We start from the raw sequence: 7,614 nt of genomic DNA, 5'->3' as shown, positions 1-7,614 counted from the left end.
TGTATTGGGCTACCCGAGTCTTTCTTACCTGTCCCAGGTCTTCGGTTGGCCAAACCGGATAAACGTATGAGAGAAAGGACGTTCCAGAGTCGAACAGGGGTTGAGCTTTATTACAGGGTCTGGGTTACAAGTGCAGGGGGGGTCTTCCTTAGGAGGAAGAGGGGGAGATTTCCTAAGGAGGCTAAGCTTAAGGGATTGGAAGTAGAAGTACAAGCGGGGAGAGAGGGGGAGGGGAGAGAGGAAAGAAAAGAAGCGGAGCCCTACTATCCTCTTTGGCTCCACACGTGCTAAGAGAGACTTTCTGGCTTCCTCAATCCTACTTAACCTTCAGCCACACAGTTTGCATCTCAATACCGTGCTGTTAGGTAACTAGGTGTGCTCCAATCCGGGACGACCTCGAGGGCAGGGAGACTCCACCCATCACGTATCTCCAGGGGAGAGGCGGAAATACCCGAGCTAGCCGAGCTAGCTCAGTCTGACCTTCTCGAACCCCCGCTGTTCATGGAGGGCCTCGTAAGACTCTAAGATTTAGAAGTCCCACTTTTACCCGCCCGAGACCGTCCACACGGATTTGAGCTTCCAATCCCAACATACGTGTAATGGCTTGTTTTTACAATATGATACTATATGGTTACATGACACAATATTGCATCATCAAAATTTCAATGTAGAAAAAAACAAATTTACAAAAAAATTATTAAATTTAATATGTCATTTAAAAAATGATTTTATATTTTTTTGAAATGATACAAATTTCCAAAAAACTGTTAAAGGGGGGCACTGAGGAATTGTTTTAAAGGGGGCAGTGGGCCAAATGAGTTTGGGAATCTCTGCACTAAAGAGTTCTGAAGGAACTCAAGATTGTGTTTGGAGACCTGTTGACCAAAATTTGTAATTTAACTATGTAACAAAAAAGCTACTGTGTTAAAACCTTGGTTGACTGAAAATATGTCTCCTCTTGTTCTTTTCTATTTTTTTTTTTTTTTGCAAGACATTCAGGGTGAAGTGACTTGCCACACAGCTAGCTCCCCTTGGTCTTAAGAAGGAATCCAGTAGATATTCAATAAGTTTGACTAAATTTCTCATTAACTAGAAAGTTTGTTTCTCTTTGCAAATATTTTCCAATATAATAAAGGAAATATGTGACTTCTCCATCCCCACCTCAGCTGACATAACCACAGAATGTAGTCACAAGTGATGACATTTTAATATGTTAACACAGTATATCATTATTTCCTCCTTATGAAGTACAAACAGCTGTCTGAATCAAAAAGAGAACCACTAATTGACAGAAAATAACTTGGATGCACCTTTGAAGGTTTTAAAAAGTTTAGCCCTAGACAAATTTTAACAATTTGAGAATGAGCAAAATTATGAGCTGGGAACTGCCTGTGGAGGAGACCTCTTTATGGGGCCAAGGGAAGGAAGAAATTTCTTCCTTCTCCCCCAGCCCTCACTGGGAAGGTTACTGGGATAAGTAGTGCATGTTCTATCCAGTGGACGGGGAGAGACACTCCAGAAAGACATGATACAGAAAGGCAGATACAAGAAGGAGAAAGAAGCTTCAAGGAACAGGACCCCTGGCAGCAGAGAAGAGAAATGGCTAGGGAGAGGATAAGACCCGGGATACCCAACTGAGTCGTCTGCTCAACAAAGATGCTACACCCAAGAGGATCTTTGTGGAAAAGAACTTGCTAGCCCTAAAATACCAAGTGTTGTAAGTTGCCTTGCCTCACATGCATTGCTAACATTGAACTCTAAGCTTAAACCTACTCTTCCCTTGGATAATATGTGTATTTGTGGGAGCATGTTCCCCAGATTTATGGGGAAAATATTTGTAGTCACTCTTTTTTTTTTTTTTTACTATGCTATCTTAGTAAATGCATTTGCTTAGAACTAATGGCATCTTTTGGTTGATTATTGACTCTTGGAAGATTAAGACCTATAGTTGAAGGAGTATACCCCATAGAGTTATCCCTAGAACCTGAGTTAACAGCTACATTCTGGAGATCTAATCCATGAGTCTGAATGAAAGTTGGGGGAAAATAGCCCAAAGGGGTGCTATTACATCAGAAACATTTTCTCTCTCTCACTCTCTTTTTTCTTTGAACTTTTTTTTCCTTTTAACTTTTCAAAATGCCTACAAGACTCATAAAATGGGAAATGAGAGAAGGTCTGCCTTTAAAATCTTTACGCTCAGATCTGGTTCCTTTGGAAGACTCTAGATTCAGGAATAAGTGATTTAAGAAACATAGTCATGAAGTCTTTGCTAATGTGAAATTTTTTTTAAAGCACATTTAAAAGTTTTACATAGTAGGAATGGCAAACTAGTGTAGAAAGAGAAAAGAAAGAACAAATCAAATTTTCTCTGTCTAGAAGTTAATAAGTTTGGACTATAAGATTTCTGAGGTACCTCCCAGCTCCCCATCCTTTGATACTATACATGGTATAATACTACTACTGAGATTTCTATCAGTGGCTGAATATACCTTTTTCTATACCCTCAGTACAGCCTTTTTGAAGGCAATTTTGATTGCCCTTTCACTGGTGCACTAAGTGCTCACTAAGGGACTATCTATATAATTTTTAAGGTCTTTATTTCTCACCTTCCCCTTTAAGCACAGACTTCCCAGTGTGGCAGAAACTTGCACTGCATTATGTACTCCTTGACTTGGCTGCTTCAGTTCAGGGTGATTCTCTGGTGTTCTACCCAGGGGAAGGTAGACTCCATGCCCAAAAGCTGCCTTTTTTCCACTGGGTTTACTGGCTACATTTTTTGGTCAAAGATCAAGCCTTAAACTCAATTCACTCTGGAGCTCATAGATTGGACAACATGTCCCCAGCCACCTAACACAGAGTGAATGTAATTACTAAATAGTAATTATTTCTCTTTTACCCAGGAAGCCTGAGGGTCTTCCCCTCTCAGTTTGACTTTTTTTTTTTATTAAAGGAACCATCCCTTGAGTAACTACTTAAAGAAGGCTATTCATTGAATGGATGTATGTCACTCAAGGTGAGAAAGTGATAAGACCTTAGTCTGAAAGAGCCAGGGTTTCACATTGCATCCTGGGCCATCTCCAGTCATCCTGATGAATATCAGGTCACTGGACCCAGATGACTCAGGAGAAGAGTGAGGTTGGTGACCGTGCACAGCCCTCCCTCACTCAAATCAACCTCAACTGCAAGTCATGTCATCATCTTGATGTCATGGTCTTCTTCAAGAATCAAGGACAAACACAAGAACAAGAGTTTAGGGTCCATTCACCATCCCAGAGAATCAGTTTGTTTTCTCCTGCAAACTTCTTTCTCGAAAAAACTTTGCTTATTCATCCTGACTGATTTCTGAGACACCCAGGGCTTCACATACATTAATTCTGAAAAGATAATGCAGCAAAGGAAAAGTCAACATCTTTAGCCAGCAAATAACTGTTTGATGGAGAATATTACTGAAAATATTAAGGACCACAACAATAGGAAACATTTCTAATTTAGTTTTTAGAATATAGACCTTAATGCAGCTCAGCTTCTTATCTATAATAGCCATCTCCAGTTAAAAATAATCTGATAAGAGATAAAATTCTCAAGATAATGATGTGACAATGAGCAGACAGAAAGGGAGGGATGGCATATTACAATGTTTGGCATGTTGATCCTTTCTAAATCATAAAAGGTGCCTGTGCAGCTTGTATTTCAAATGATCTGTTCTTTGCATCACCCTTCCTGTAAAGCTCTTGATGAAAGTGATTGTCTCATTTTGCACAATGCAATCACCATATTGAAAAGAAAAATGTTCTCTACCATGGTCACAGTGACCCATCAGATAGGCGATAGCTGTCTATCTCTGTGTATATTCAGGATGAGAGCAACTTGCTGAAATCCAGAACACTATATGTGGCAGTCTTGTTAAATAATGATAACAATAATAACATAATGTTGTGTTTGTCCCTTGAAGAGGACCATGACAACAGGGTAACATGGCTTGCAATTGACTTTGATTTGAGTGGAGGACTGTGCAATGTCACCAGCCTCACTTTCTCCTCCAGAGTCATTTGGGTTCAGTGACCAGGTATTCATCAGGATGACTGGAGACAGCCCAGAATGCAATGGGAGATCCTAACCATTTTAAACTAAGGTCTTCTCAGGTTCTCACTTTGAGTGAGGTAATGCCCACTCAGTGAATAGGTCTTTTTAAGAAGTGAGTCAAGGCAAATGTGAAAATGTGTTTAATAAGAATGTATATGCAGAACCCATATAAAATGCTATTTCAGGGAAGGAAAGGAGAAGGAGGGGGAGAAAATTTAAAACTTATGGAAGTGATTATTGAAAACTGAAAATAAATTAATTAATTTTAAAAAAATAAAAAAATTTTTAAAAAAGCAGCAAGTCAAGGGAATGTTGCCTTTAATAAAAAAAAAATCAAACTGGGAGGGAAAGACCCTCAGGGTTTACTGTCAAAGGAGATAATAGCACGACATAATATAATAAGGAAGAAGAGGAAGGAGAAGAAGAAAAGTACATTTATATGGCACTTCGAGGTTTGCAAAGTACAAGTATTACCTTCTTTGATTTTCACAATAACCATGGAGGAAGGTGCTATTATTATCCCTATCTAAGAGATTAGGAAACTAAAGCAAAGAGTGACTATGGGTTATGACTTGCCCAGGGTCACACAACTATTAAGTGTCTGAGAGCAAATTTAAATTCAGGTCTTCCTCACCCAAAGTCTAGTACTCCATCGATCCATTGTGACATCCAAATGTCATTCTCCTTTCTATCAATCAATCAACAAGCATTTATTAAGCATCACCACGTGCCAGGCACTGTACTATGTATAAAGTTGTGATTTACCCAATGCTGTGCCCTGGACCCTCTTATTTTTCTCTCTATACTCTCTCACTAGTCAGCTCCCAGGAGTTCAGTTATCACTCCTGTATAAATGATTCCTAGATGTATAGTCAGTCATTCTCCTGTCACAAACTGCCTCTTGGACATTTCAAACATTCCATTGGACATTTCACAGGTATCCCAAATTCCATCTGTCTAGACCAGAACGTTTCATCTTTCCAGAAAAACTCAGTCATCTTTTGAACTTCTCCATGACTTTTACAACCTCAGTGGCATTCTCAATTCTTTGCTCTTACCCACATATCCAGTTGTGGTCAAATCTTGCCCTTTCTAGCTTCATAAAATCTCTAGCATAAATCCCCATCTGTCCACTCACACAACTCTGGTTCTGGCTCATGTCCCCATCAACTCATTTCTGAACTATTGCAACAGCCTCTTAATTGCCAGCAGGTCAGGAAGACCTGAGGTCAAACACAGACTCTGATATTTAATAGTCATATGACTCTTGACAAGTCACAACCTCTGTCTCGATTTCTACACCTGTAAAATGGAGAGGATAAGAGTATCTGTTCCCCAGAGTAGGTTCTTGGGAAGATGAAATGAGATAATATTTGCGAAGTGCTCTAAAAACCTTTAAACACTACACAAATGTTATTGTTATTAGTATGATGTTAATGATGATGGACTCAAGCCTCTCCCCATTCCAATCAGTCTTCCACACAGCTGCCAATCGTGTTGGGTCATTTCAGTCATAGCCTCTTTGTGACCTCATTTGGGGTTTTCTTGGGAGAAGTAATAGAGTAGTTCACCATTTGCTTCTCCAGATCATTTTAAGATGAGGAAACTGAGGCAAACAAGGCTAAGTGACTTGCCCAGGGCCAGCTAGTAGGTGTGTGAGGTTGGATTTGAACTTAGGAAGATGAGTCTTCCTGACTCCAGGTCCAGCACTCTATCCACTACACCACCTAGCTGCCCACAGCTGCCAAAGTGATGTTCCTAAAATACAAATCTATCTGAGCCCTCTCTCTAATGTCAGTAGCTCCCTATTAACTCCAGGATCAAATATAAACTACTCTGTTTGCCATTTAAAGCTCTTTATAACCTGGCCCCTTCCTATCTTTCCAGTCTTCTTAGTCTTTTCTCCCTTCTCCACACTCTATAGTCCAGCAATACTGGCCTGCTTACTGTACTTGCCACACGTTTAAATTCGTGAAAACTGATAACTGCAGTTATCTGTTGTTGTTCTCGTTTGTTTCTGAAGAGGACCAATGACATTGTAGGGTGATGTCTTGACTTATCAGCGAATTGGATTTAAGTGAGACAGAGTTGCACAAAGTCATACGCCTCACTGTCTCTGGGGAGTCAGGGAGTCCAGTGGCAAGACAAGTCACAAGTAACTGGCAGTGACCTGTCTAACCGAGTTCTAGATGCTCCACAGCCCCTATTTCAGCCACTTCATGGATGTTGGAATAAATTGTTTTCCTCTGCCCATTTCCCCAGGGGGACACCTTCACACGCTTGGAGTAGACCTCCTCCTAACTCACCAACAGTTCTGAGGGCTGTCAGTTACCCTCAACCTGTCTTAGCCCATCTGCCAAGATGGTTTTTAATGGGGTGTAGCCACTGCACATGCTGCTTCCTCTTGGAGCCACAGGGATGTTCGGAAAGGACTAGCTCCTTTGATTTGAGGATTCATCATGCCCTTTTCAGGGCTGCTCATCTACCTTTGGTGTCCACCTTTCACCCAACTCCCACTTGTGGCTCAAAGAAAACTATATTAAGACTCTTTGGAACCCTGTATAATCCTTTGTTATACTGATATTCGTTATGATAAGATTCTACTATATCTACAAAGACCTAAAGAGAATGTAAAGACAGAAGAAAAGGTCCAGGACAGAGACCTGAGTTTCACTGATGTTTAGGGATCTGAGATACATAATAAACCAAGAAACAAAATAAACCAAGGATTGATACATCAAGGAGAAAGAAAATCAGGAGAGAGCAGTGTCATGCAGGAAAGAAAAAAAAGATGAAAAAAACTATCCAAAAGAAAGGGGTGATCAATATTGTCAAATGATACATAGAGAAAGAGAAAGATTAGATCTTGAGAAAAAGACTATTTGATTTAGCAATAAAAAAAATCATTGGTGACCTGAACCATAGAACAGAAGTCAAATAAGTCAAATAAGAAAGAGCTGAGGAGTGAGAAGTGGAGAGGTGAAGGCAATGAGTGCAAACAGCTTTGTGGGGAAAAAAATTAAATATAGAGGAAATCTGGACATGTTTCTATGCAGGAAAGAAGGACTCAGTAGTAAGGTAACCTTAGATAAGAGGCTGAAAATTAAGGTGAGGGTTTGATTGAAGGGACAGTCTTCCAGAGGGACTAGAGAGAGTGATGGATCAAGAGCTATCTCTTCATCTAACACTGGAGCAAAGGAGGAAAAATTAGGGGATAATGTTGAGGTGTTTGAAGTATAGTATTGGGTAGGAGGGACAGGTCAAGACAGATGGCCTCAGTCTTTTTCAGTAATATGAAACAAGATCTTCTAAGAGACAGGGAGGCTGTGATGTAGGTGAATTGAGAAAAGAAGGAAAGGTTTGAAACAACTATTGGGGAGAATGCAATAGTCAATCGGGGAAAAATAAAAATATTGGCATGTAGTCAGCAGAGTTTTATCACTTTGTTCATCTGCACTCAACAATATTAGAGCAGATGGCACAAATGATCAGCTTTGTGGTGTGGAAAACAATGATAAAGGAGAAGGGAAC

Source organism: Notamacropus eugenii, chromosome 3 (assembly GCF_028372415.1).
Source record: "Notamacropus eugenii isolate mMacEug1 chromosome 3, mMacEug1.pri_v2, whole genome shotgun sequence".
Classification (NCBI taxonomy): domain Eukaryota; kingdom Metazoa; phylum Chordata; class Mammalia; order Diprotodontia; family Macropodidae; genus Notamacropus; species Notamacropus eugenii.
The sequence above is the reverse complement of the archived record's forward strand: the minus strand, read 5'-3'. Positions refer to the sequence as shown.